The sequence below is a fragment of the Photinus pyralis genome, unplaced genomic scaffold (genome assembly GCF_008802855.1).
Source record: "Photinus pyralis isolate 1611_PpyrPB1 unplaced genomic scaffold, Ppyr1.3 Ppyr1.4_LG2, whole genome shotgun sequence".
NCBI lineage: Eukaryota > Metazoa > Arthropoda > Insecta > Coleoptera > Lampyridae > Photinus > Photinus pyralis.
Window position 1 is genome coordinate 40,395,975 of NW_022170403.1, and position 13,469 is coordinate 40,409,443.

A 13,469-nucleotide genomic window follows, 5' to 3' on the forward strand; every position below is an offset into this window, starting at 1 on the left:
AGGAAAAATATTTTTTCTGCACGATTTTTTGGCGGCACCCTGTATACCTACCAAATATGCACAATCCAAAAAGAAAATCAAAATCGAGGTACTTTTAGCAGATCAGTGCAGCAGCTGCGCTCGGGAAATCGTACCTTCCCGCGTGTCTACCGAGACCTAGACCGAGACCTTAGCAACATCACGCGATTGGTAGACAATAGTTATTTTTCTACAACTGTCAAAAAAACCTGTCATTTTCTGACGAATTTCGAAACGCGAAGTACTAGATTTTTAAACGGTTAAATAATAAGTAAGGTTGCTCTTGACAACGCGCTCCTGTTATATAAATAACTATTAAACCTCTCGCCAGGAAAGATTGCCGGTCACAGAACACTTGATCCCGGTCTACAATCTATGTTTTTCTAAAGATGTGATCGACTTCCGGGATAGTATTGTGTCAATGTTGAACAAAAAGACTTTTCGTTCAACAATGGCACGATCTTATTCCGGAAGTCGCTCGCATCTTAAGAAAAACATAGACTGTAGATCGACACAAGGTGTGCTGTGACCGGCAATTTTTCCTGGCGAGAGTTATATATAACTTAAGAGCGCGAAGTTCAATTTCGCGTATTGAGACTGTCAAATGCGCAAAATAACTTCGCGCTAGCGTTATATACAATATTTTTTCTACAACTGAACCGATTGTTAATTAAATTTGCTGTTTAAATTCAACTTTGTCACGTGCGCGAAATACTTTTTTTCACTGTTGACGATTTCGCGCACGTTGTCAATAGCAACCTTACTTATTAATTAACCGTTTAAAAATCTAGTACTTCGCGTTTCGAAATCCGTTAGAAAATGACAGGTTTTTTTGACAGTTGTAGAAAAATGAGTGCATAAAAAATGTCGCCGCCTCCTGGACTACAAGTAGTCTTTTAAAAACTAATTTACGTTGTACCGCAGTCAGGTTGTTTAATTTAGGTAATCTATGTGAATACACTCGTGATTACATACAGTGAGTTTTTTTAAATGCCAACATGGGACTTTGTATGCAATGTAATTTCCCTATGTTCGATTTTTAAAAAAACGCATCTATCCATTAGGTGGGCTCGGTTCACATTCGCACTAGCAAAACGCGCCACTTGCGTGACTATGAACAGTAACGGTTTCGAGCTTGGTTTCGAGTCTTGATGATGAATAGCACTCGGTGAGATTTCCGCTAAACAGCATGAATTTATGAAGGGTAGGAGCACTGTAACAAATTTACTTGAATTCTCACAAAACGTATCGAAAGCGTTGGAAAAAGCAATTCAATATAATAGACACTTTGGACAAGCACTGTGTAAACGTGTGCGTATTACGTAAACGTTACTTTGTCACGGATACGTATACGTATGCTGTGAGTTAAGGTTGCTTTAGTTAGAACTGTGTTTTTCTAAGGTAGTGTATCTGACGTTTAGAATATTTTTCAAATACACAGACTCTCATAACCCAACCGTAAAGCTATGTTGCGTACATCGGTTTATTCTCAAGGCTACACGTATCCGCATGATAATACGTAAAATGGGAGGAGCCTAACGTAATGCGATAAGGATAAGTCATACGGATACACAGCTCTGTCCTAAGTGTCTAATGTCATATATACACTGACTTTTCAAAATCTTTCGACAGCGTAAACCAGGATATTCTTTTAAATAAATTATATAAATTTGGTTTTTCCGGCCGCCTTCTAAAGTTCTTTATATCATATCTTGCTGAGCGTACACAATGGGTTACATTTCATTCCTGCACATCTCATAGGTTTAATGTTTCTTCGGGAGCACCACAAGGATCTAATCTTGGCCCTCTCCTTTTTCTGTTTATTATTAATGACTTACCTGACGTTGTTACATTTAGTGATCTTGTACTTTTTGCTTCACGATTTATTTAGTTATTTAGTTCGTTGTTTTTGCATCTGCTCCATCAAGTTAGTCCCCACAATTAAAAAAATGTGTAATAAACATTTTTGACCAGTGCTAAGGTTGTGCCGATTCAGTTTTCATTTGTGCTGATCTGGAAAATTAGTTTTCCTTGAATTGAAAATTTGAGTCTCGGTTGTTTTAGGTGACAAATTGCATTAGTACATTAACGAGTTGTGCTCGATGCATATTGGATTGTGCCGGTAAATTATTCGAAAATACGGTAGTTCTTGAGCTCAAATCACGACTCTCAACCCCTACGTTTTTTGAATATATGGAATAAGAAATAAGTGCAATCAATTGTACTCACTGCATATTAGATTATGCAGTTCAAATTTTTGAAGATGTTGTTATACGCGTGTTTACGAATAGCGCCAGTGAACCACAAAATTTAAATAGTTTTGTTCGTATTGAACCCAAACCACCATTGTTTATACATCGAGCACAATCATTTAGCATTATTTTTCATACCATACTTAAAAACGCCCGGTAGCTGAGAGTCTAATTGGCTCCAGAGGCATGTGAGAACAGAAACTAGTATTTTAATGGCATAATCCAATATGCATCTATTACCAGTGATTATCATTATTGCTGATTCCATATCTGTAAAAAACGTGGAAGTTGGGTGCAGGAGCTAATGGATTATGTACATTGACATATAGAAATGACTGCGCATGCCAATGTTAAGGGCGAATACTGCAGGTAAGAGAGAAGGAAATACTAAGAGACAAGCTCTCTCTTACGGTTACGCATCAATTCGAATGCAATCAACAAAAGCACCATAGAGAGAGCTTGCCTCTTAGTTTTCCCTTCTCTCTCTCCTGCAGTATCTGCGCTTAGCATCGACACACGCAGTCCATTACTATATCTCGATGGGTAGGTACCATGGAAACTATCTTCGAAAAGTTGATCGACACAATTCAATTATTGATTCCTAGATTGATTCTGATTCTATATTTGTAAAAAAATTAAAAACACTTTTCGTTAACAGAACACAAAATCTGAACTAAAAAGCCAAAAATAACATTTTCGTTAAAAAAGTGTAAGGATCTTAATATATTGAGAAATATGAGTATTGAAATGAAACACTTTTTCAACGAAAATTTTATTTTTGACTTTTTAATTCCGATTTTGTGTTCCGTTGACGAAAAGTGTTTTATATTTATTTATTTTTTATTTTTGGCTTTGTAGTATTTTATACTCGGTGACTAGAAAGGCTAACAGAATTTGATATAAAAAAGTGTGTACAACTCTTGTGCAGATAAAGCGCATTTTTTTAACCGAAGTAGCTTTTGTTTTGACATCACCAATGGATATATTTCTTGCAGACGTCTCAATCGCCCTTTGTGAGTACCTTCTTCCGACAATCCGTTCTTGAGGTATAAGGGAATATACCCGATCATGATAAGAGGTCTAGGAGGAGGGCTATGGTTGGTAAAAATTAATTTCTTCCGTTGAGACCTTTCATTAGAGTACCATGAAGGATAAAACTAGTTCCACTCCCCTCCTCCCCCACCGCCCCGTACTTTGACAAAAGGACAGAAAGAAGGGCAGTAGTTTTCAGAAAACGTTTCCTTTCGCTGAGACCTTTCATTAGAGTACCATGAAGGGATAAACTAGTTCCACTCCCCCCCCCCTGCCCCCAGTACTTTGATAAGAGGACAGAAAGAAGGGCAGTAGTTGGTAGAATACGGTTCCTTTCGTATTTTTATTTTGCGTATTTGGTTGTCGTATGTAAAAGCTATAAACGTTTTACTTTCAAAAACCGCATCTCAGGAAATAATTCGTGGGGGGGCCCCATTTTAGACAGCGAAATTTGATGGCCGTCTGGCACACTTTCAAAGTATAGGCTACCTCTAGGGCTACCTACTGCAAAAAATTCCAGGACTCTAGGACCATTCCCCTAGAAGTGGGTCCGGACGGGCGGACAAAACGCAACCAATAGCACATTTTTTTAATCTTAAAAAATTCACTAAAAATATGTTCGTGTTATTTCTCGTTCGTCGCCGTCGACGTAGAGGGGTTCCATAGCGCGCACAGCGAGTGACAAGTTCCTCACTGACACACGCATCCCCACGGTGCAGGCTGAGAGAGATGACCAGCGACAGTTGAGTGCAGGAAATATGGAGTACCGTAAGACCATTTTCAAAAGTCTGAACAGCCAGCACAATCCAGTATGCAACGATTACCATTATTGCTTATTCCATATTGTAAAAAACGCGGGGGCCGAGACAGATTGGACCCCGAAATTGGGGTACAGGAGCTACCGGGTATAGTAAGACTATTTTCGAAAATTTGAACGGCACAATGCAATATGATGCATCGAGCACATTGATTGTTATTATTGCCACCGAGTACAGTAAGACCATTTTGCGAAAATTTGAAAGGCACAATCCCATATGCACCATTGCCATTGTTACTTATTCCATATTTGTAAAATTCGTGGAAGCTAAGAGTCAAGTTAGCCCTCGAGATTTGAGTGCAGCAACTATCATGTACCGCAAGACTATTTTGGAATATTTCACCGACACAATCCAATATGCATTGAGTACAACTCGTTAAAGTAGTAGTGGAATTTGGACCTTAAAAAATCGAGAGGCTGAAAGTCAAATTAGCCCCCGCGTTTCAATTCCAAGAAAACTGATTTTCCAGATCAGCACAAATTAAAATTTGATCAGCACCATTTGGCACAACACTAGCACTGTTTAAAACGTTCATAAGACATTTTTTTTAAATTGCGAATCTGTCTATTCGAGCGTCCGTATTTAGGTAGAACCGCAGATAGAATTATGTCTTCTACATTGGTAGATCTACAAGTATATGATGTCGAGAGTTATCACTAGTGAGAGAGCGCGAAATTTTATTATAAATAAAGATAAAAATTTACTATACTCATACGTAATCAAGTAAGTATAATCAATGAATTGGGTAAAAAGTGTAAAGGAAAAATGTGTGCTTACAAACAAAGTGAATACGAATACGAATGAAATATATAGTGCTCTATTATTTTAATGTTGGGGGCTAAAATCGTGAAGTTGCCTCCCCCCCCTTTTCAATATCTTTTTTTTTATAGAAATGTGCAAACGAAAAATCGAAGTGTGCCCAAATGTGCAATCAATGTGCAAACAATGGAACTATTTGACGTTTCATTATTTTTTCATGTCATCACGATCGGAGTACAAAGTTCAAAGAGAATCTACTCACTCAAGATTTCCCTTTCTTTAAAAAAATTACCAGACAGTAACAGTATCTATTATCTGCAAACGCCGTCAAAAATGTGTGAAAATTTGTCGCGTAGTTTAATATTTATTTAGGAAATAATCATGCCGAATATCCCGCGTGCTTAAAAATAGTCTGATCAAACTATATCGTTAAAAAATGATTGTTGGCTATATGGTGCAATCGTTAACAGTAACCCATTTTAAATAGGAATATGTGGAACCGCAAATAAATAATACTAATTTTCGTAACGAACAACAAATTTGAGATTGGCTGTACGACCGTACGTATTATGTAGTATATGTGTACTTATAAAAATTACATAATCCATTCGCTGATTGTGTATTGTAAGTTTGTAACGCGCAGAAAAGTGCCTCTTTTACATAGTAGGAGTGTTACAATACCTATAGTGTGTACCTCGGTGTGTACTAACAATAGTGTGAGCATCAAAAAGATTATTAGGTACGTAGGCCAATATCATCAACTAGATCAATAGCTGTAATTTTAGTAAATAATTAACAAAAATTTGCAAACTGCCTTGTAATGTGAATAGAATAGTTAAATTATGCGTAGGTCTCGAACAAATACCTAAGCGCCATCATAGACATATTTGGCGCATTTCATTTTAGAGGAATGTATATCAATTTTTATAATGAACTTGACCTTAACATAAAAACAAAATATGCAGTACAACTGAAGAGGCGTGCTAGATCTTCGGCCTGCGTTTAGTTTCGTCGATTGAAATAATTTCAGTTTCATCTAGAAGAAAAGGTGTTTGAACAAGTTTGCACAAACGTAAGTATCCTTACGTCATTTTAATATCTGATGGTAAATGGCCATTGGCATAATTCATTTTTCAAACCAAGAGCTTCGGTTGTTCACATCATTTGCGAAGGAAAAAGATTCACAATTTGGAAACGGAGAAAATTTTATTACATACAATTTCTCTGATGCTTGACACACTAAACTTGTAGACGAGATTCTTGTTAAGAAAAAGGGCTCCCCCTCTGTGTAGTATAGGGTTGTAAGGCGGGTAGTAGAATACGATAAGGATTTCGTATTTCAGCGGCAGGAGTTTCGGTAGGTCATAAAGTGTAGTAGTAAATGTTATTATTTTTATCTCGTGAAATGAAATGTAGATCACTTTCTCAGCATCTGCCCAATGATATTTTACTTATACATCATAGTCCAATGTGCATTAAATAAATCGCAACAAAAAATATGATTATACTCGCAAGCTACATACCGCTTGCATCTTTGCAACGTTGATTAAAAACAATCATACACTGCCGACACTTTACTGTTAATTGTGAGAATTGAACCTCTTTTGTTTCATCATGGCACACTTAGATTTGGAAAATATGGTTTTTTTTTACAAATTGGCGTTCCGACTGGTTTTTCTCTGAAATTTTCTTTTGCAATGTGTGGTTTTCTTTGTATCAGTAGATTTTGCAATGTGTGATTTTCTTTGTATCAGTAGAAAATTTGTAGTTTTGGCTACCCAGAGGTATATTTTGTTTAGGGGGGTGCCGGGTGCCATTTGAAATTTTGGAAAAATATGACTTTTGGCGAAGGTCAATCAAAAATTAAATTCTTTTCTTTTTAAGTACCTAAAAAAATTATGTGACTAGGCAAGAGGTTTTAACCTGTGACTTAATTCAAAAATTAGCCACCTGCGCGATTTAGTTTCTCTAAAAAAAATTCGAAGAACTGTCAAATTTTGACGAAAAAAGGTTATAACAGCGAAATCGTTAAAGTTAGGGGTATAATATGTTATACAAAAAATAATAATTTTCAAGTACATTCCAAATCAGTAATAAAATATGGGGCGTTCCATTTAAAAAAATGCAAGTTTGATTCGCCACTGGAATACAGCACGCCTCTGGTGATCAAACATTTTTTCGGTATCTTTTATGGTAAGGGAATTATGATCGGAGGGATCTTAGGTGCTACATCCTGTATATTTAGCGCCAGCTAAGTTGCTATTGCGATCAACGGTTTTTGGACATGTTCAACTTTTAAAGAATAAAATTTGTTTCCGTGTGTATGTATGTGCGTACGATCGTACGTTGGCAATTTTCCGAAGTAACGGCTCGACGGACTTTGTTCAAATTTTGGATTTAGATAGCTATGGGGATATTTAATGGAAGATTTCCCTCAGTTTTGGTATTTACCCCCGCACCCCTAGCGTACCTATTCGTTTTGTTATATTGCCATTCTAAACACTTTTATAACGGTTTGTATTTCATAAGTCCTATTATTTGTGAAATGCCACCATTTAATTTAGGTGTAGGTACCTACTTCCAGCTGTAGATCCGTTTTTACAAGCAGAGCGTGCTTGAGAGACATGGCTCTCGCTTTACCGCACGGGGAGTAATGCGTTAAACGAAGATGGAACTACAAATTTCAAAGGCATGTGCTATAGTTATACGACCGTCTGCCGCGTTTTTCATGGTTTCCCAAATTCTACATTCAAAGAGCTTTATTTTAAGCTATAATTCGAGCGTGTACCTTATGACGAGGTATTTAACAATTTTTGAATGTTTTTAAACGCGTCTGCTCGGGAAAGTTGCCCAGATAAATCGTCTGCCGCTGCAACTATGAATTTGGTGCACATTTCCGAATCAGATTGCAAAAAATCATACGTGTACCAGTGACGAGGTATTATGTGATTTGGAACAGTTTTCAAAATTCGCCCCCACGCTAAGTTGACCGCCGCGGGCCGGCAGACGGGCGATTTTGGAATCACACGGTGACATTCTACTGCCTAGTTACATCAAACCTTTTGTACCCTATGACGAGGTATTTTCTACACGGGCTCTCGGTCTATATAACAGTACATGCTTGCCAAACGGGACAATGACAGCACAAGGAAATTATGTTTTGTTTTAATACTTCAATTTAATCATATGTCAATTTGACATCAATGCGGTTAGAAACAAGGATAGAATTATCGAGGAATGATGCAAACTAATAAGAGAGGCAATTAGTCCATAAGACCCCATACTGCATCTGGAGGTGCGAACGCGCTATAGTGAATGATCTAATTTCGCATGTAGTTAATTGAAAATGTCGCAAATAAAAAAATAACAATTTAAGTCGATATTACGATACTTGCAATAATTCTTATTGATTGTAATGGAACTCTACTTAAAAAGCATTTTCGCACCACCCGCAGCCACGGAATTTTTGGAATCGAATTTGTAGACTTGATTACCGTGATCGACATATCGAATTTTTTGTGATCATTTAATCATAATGTCGACTTAAATCGATGTTTTTTGTTATTTGCGACATTTTCAATTAACATGCGAAATTAGATCACTCACTACACGTTTTCCACTTTTATTCGAGAAACTATCAAGTTAATTTGAGAAAGTATCAATTGTATTTGAGAATAGTAAAATGTATTTGAGAAAACAACAAATGTAGTTCAGAATAGTGATTTGTAATTGAGAAGGCATCAAATGAATTTGAGAGTAGTAAATTGTATTCTAGAAATGGTAATATTAAGCATTTGAGAATCAATAACAAAATCACATGTATAACATAGCCTGATGCTGCTGCTGCTGCTGTTGCGGGACTACATACAGTAGCGGAATTATAAAATTTGATTCTTAATTATAATTCATTAGGAATAATATTACATTCTAAAATACAATAAAATTAAATGATACTTTCTCAAATACATTTGATGTTTTCTCAAATCCAACTGACTATTCTCATCTACTTTGACGTTTTCTCAAATACAAGTAACAAATTCTCAAATACAATTTACAACTTCTCGAATAAAAGTGGAAAAGGTGTAGTAGGCGGGGGACACTTTGTAACCCGAAGGTACCGGTCAAGAATTGCAGTGGAACTTTTTTTTTCGAATTTTCAAAAACTAATTCCAGTTTCGTCATTTTCATGTTCAAAAACCCCCAGATATCAAATTTCGTCGAAATCAGAATTTAGTTCGCACCCCCAAGTAGGGGTGCGTCCTTTCGTGGTAGGAATTTTAGAAAAAAATTTTCAAAATCGGATAGGGCATACCCGAAAACCTATTCAGCCCATCTTTGTAACTCTTATGGTTGCTGAGAAAAACATTAAAGAAGAAATCCAAATTTCACCACTTTTTTGGGGGTGGCTCCCAAACGAAACACGTTGGACCCTCGGTTTATTTGCACAAAGTGGTTGCCTTAATCCCTTCTATCACACGATTTTTTTTTCATGCGGTCATGTAACACCCTGTATAGGTACGTACTTAATTTTCGATCGATATAGCTTATAACTTGCAACGGTGTAGCGTATTCAAAAAGATACAACACACAGGGTGAATTTATTTTTTGACTTTCACTGTGTAACCGTAACCGTAAAAGATACAAATCTCTTAAATGGGCAAAGTTATGCAGAATTTAATGCTGATTAATTTTTCCTTTTAAAGTTTCTTATAGCTCTTGAAATAGCTACGTTATGGGCAAAGAACCGCAAAATCTCATTTTCGAAAATCCGCTAAATTCTACGTTATGACCTCATTTTCAGAGAGGTTGTAGAAAAACTAATTTTAACAAACCCTTAGTGATCTTTTCTCAGCTTTTTGATGGTGTTAAGTTGCTAAAATAAAATAGTTATGATAGTAAGGGAGCTAGCACGAAATCCACTGAACGAGAATGATCAAAATTTTAACCGATGGAGTTCCATTTTGCCCTATCAGAGTATGCTAAAATCGATCGTCTGCCGCCTCAGGTCATATGACTTAAGGCGCTGCGGGTACTTCTTGCGGTACGAATTCTAAAAGGTTGTTTTTGGAGAAAATAAGTTATACACCAAATGAAAACGTTGATAATAGTTCTTAAAAAAATATTAAAAAAAATCGCGCACATTTGGNAATGGTGGCAATTATTCGTTTTAGAGAACTTGTCTAAACGTTTGAGCGAATTTTCGGGTTGTGTATTCTAAAAGTGACAGCGTGACAGTTCTCATTATTGACTACTAGTTAATAATATCCACATTATTAACCACTTTGAACAAATGCCGAGAAAGCCTACTTTACAAGTGGAAAAAAGGTTAATAATCATGTCATCAGACGCTAGTAGTGAAAAAAAAACAATTCTTAGTCGGTTTTTCACGAACTTTCTACGGATATAACTAGGTTACGGTTGGACGAATGAAGCTGATTTTTTTTACAGACTGATGATAGGTACTACTAATGACGTAACGGTGTTTCGTTTTTAAATTTTTTCTCTAATTATAAGATTATCTTATTATCTTAACATTATAAGATATCTTATAATTAGAGAAAAAATTTAAAAAAGAAACACTCTTATAGTCATTGGCTGTACCTATCATTAGTCTGTAAAAAAAATCAGCTTCATTCTTCCAACAGTAACCTAGTTATCTCCGTAGAAAGTTCGTGAAAAACCGACTAAGAGTTGTTTTTTTACGGAGTTACCAAATGTGCGCGATTTTTTAAAATATTTTTTTAAGAACTATTATCAACGTTTTCATTTGGTGTATAACTTATTTTCTCCAAAAACAACCTTTCAGAATTGGTACCGCAAGAAGTACCCGCAGCGCCTTATAAGTCATATGACCTGAGGCGGCAGACGATCGATTTTAGCATACTCTGATAGGACAAAATGGAACTCCATCAGTTAAAATTTTGATCATTCTCGTTCAGTGGATTTCGTGCTAGCTCCCCTACTATGACCTGTAAGTAAATTACATCAACTTTCTTATTTCTTATGGACGCCATATTGGATTTTTACGTCACTCAATAGAGAAAAAACTAGCAAGATCGGCGGTACCAAATACAAGAACCAAATACAACAGCAACACAGCCACGGACTAAGAGACGGACGGATGGACAAAACAAATCAATAACACATTTGCTGCACTTTTATTTAAACAAAAGTCTACGACTAAACCAATGATACATTCAATGCTTACTGGCCAGTCGATGATATAAGTTTCTATGTATACCGGGTGAATATTTTAAAACCGAACATAGGCAATTAACATAGGAAAAACGTTTTTGGCAGTTCGTTGCTCCCCATGTTAAATTAGAGGGTTTATAATGCAACTAATCAAAAGAAGATTTTTTTTCTCATGGAATGATATACGAATTAGTTTATTTTCAGGTGTATTTCTCATTATTTTATCAAAAATTCGGCAATAAATCCAATTATCAAAATCATGGAAATTTCCTAAGGAATTGAAATCGGTTTTCACACAGACGGAATGGCATGCTCATAAAATGCACGGAAAACAAATATCGCTAGAGTAAATATTTCCACTGTAAACGTTGTTTATTATTAAATACTTTTTCGTCAGTGAACCGCATTTTACAAAAAAATTAATGCCAGTCGTCATAAATTGATATTGATTTCGACGTTTCAATCTGCCTTTTGTCTTACTAGCCATGGCTTAACATGATTTTAGTAAGTGGATTTATTGCCGAATTTTTGATAAAATAGTGAGAAATATAAGTTAACATGGGGAGCAACTATCTACAAAAAACCTTTTTCCCATGTTAATTCCCTATGTTCGGTTTGGGAATATTCACCCGGTATATGACTTTCCACTATGCCAGTTCTTAATGAAATGGGTATAGGTAGGTATTTCTCTCTAAAGCTCCAACATGTTTCGCTTGTCCGCTTGCTACTTTATAACACTACTACCTATACTAACTTTCATATCAGTTCGTTAAAATGTGAAAAAAAATTAAATAAAAAAAGACGTATTCAAACTCCACAGCAATTGACACTACAAACTTTTTAAGATTTTCACTACCAATTAAAAACTGCTTGACAGCTTAATGTGAAAGTGTATTACGTATGGGATTATGGGATTAGTAGAAGTTTCGAGGATTTACCGTTTCGTGTTAACAAGATAGTAAGGAAGGTTACACAGAAATGTAATTTATGTTATAACTTCGTGTACAGCGAGCGGTATCATTTAATATAATAATTTCAACGTCAGCTAGCTATGAATCGGAGACTAATTAGTTCGTTTGCGTTAGTTTACAAAGTTAAGATTTGATTTCATTCAAATTTCTACAACTTTCAGTATTATTGAATAAGGCCGATCAGGATATCTAATTGTAGGGAGAAATCTCACTTTGGAAAGCATCTGTTCCTATTCGCTGATCTAAATCTAATAAAGCAAGCAAAATAAACTAAATCTAATTTTGTGTCAATCGAATATGATGTTACGTGGAGCGTTTTATATTGAAATCAAATTAATTCATGTTAATTTAATATGTACCTACATTGTAGCATGTACTTAGCTGTTGGACAGAAAACATCCTAGCGATCTAGATCAGCTTCTAGGATTGTATATTTTTCAACTTAAAAAATGGGATATAATTTAAATTTCAGATTTCTGAAATTATCGATGTAAATTAACCGCCAATTTATTCATTTTGCAACGCGCTTTGCATTTATGAATTCCTTTTTTGCTACACCTTGCGTAAATGCGTCCACACTTTACGTTAGGAAAGCATAATTCTTTTATAAAACATCAGATCAATGTATAGAGCCTCGATTTAGTCTTAAGATAAAAGTCGGAATCGATTTGACAGAGGCAGATTTCTATCACGACTGAAAATCGAGTGCGTCTGAAAGCAGGAAATTAAAAGATTAAACGCACCGCCAAAGGCTACTACCTTCAGTGACAATTTCATGGTACACATTGCTTTTGAATACATTATTAATTGCATAAAATGGATTGTATATTATTAATATAATATTCAGTAATTCTCTCAATGTGCATGCTATTGACAAATCTATTGTCACAGACTTATCACATTTTAATAAGAGGGTTGAGGTCGTTCGAGGGAGTTCATTGGAGGATTAAGAAGTGCTGCGTGACTCGCCTGTGATTTTCCAAATCACAAAAAAGTCTAAGACGCGCAGAATTCCAGGACAATAATACAAATGAAATTGTCATCTCGTTATTGGTGAAAATCTGCAATCAGGACACAAAAACACAGAATTTCCTTAGAAAAAGGAAAATTTGTCCGATTGGTATTCTCGCGTTGTGCGCCGGTGCGCCATCCTGTTGAAACCAACAGTTTTTTTGTATGCTGTACAAGTGTACAGCGTTGCATTCGTAATAAAAAGTGCTACTCGATATAGTATGTACTTTTTTACGGGCCATAAAAATGATTTCTCAGAAACGAAACGTTGTATTGAAAATCTCTTCACGATGTCTTGTCGAGCTCAAAAAGTAGCAACGAGAAAGTGTTTCTTATTGTTTTTGTATCTGTTCAAATGACATAAAAAAATAAAAACGAAATCGCCACATTTCGGTTTTTCTGCCATATCTTTG

At 35.8% G+C, this 13,469-nt stretch overlaps 1 protein-coding gene across 3 annotated transcripts in view; it reads left to right on the plus strand.

Annotated features, from left to right (window-relative positions):
• Positions 1-13,469, plus strand: part of LOC116164552 (synaptic vesicular amine transporter) — an 88,429-nt gene that overhangs the window by 3,354 nt on the left and 71,606 nt on the right. Inside the window, exon 1 of one of the 3 annotated variants that reach the window (XM_031478746.1) lies at positions 5,478-5,618. The exons of the other annotated variants lie outside the window; for them this stretch is intronic. The gene's annotated coding sequence lies outside the window, so the exon portion shown is untranslated. Of the gene's footprint in view, positions 1-5,477; positions 5,619-13,469 lie in introns of those variants that run through there. 3 annotated transcript variants of the gene reach the window in all.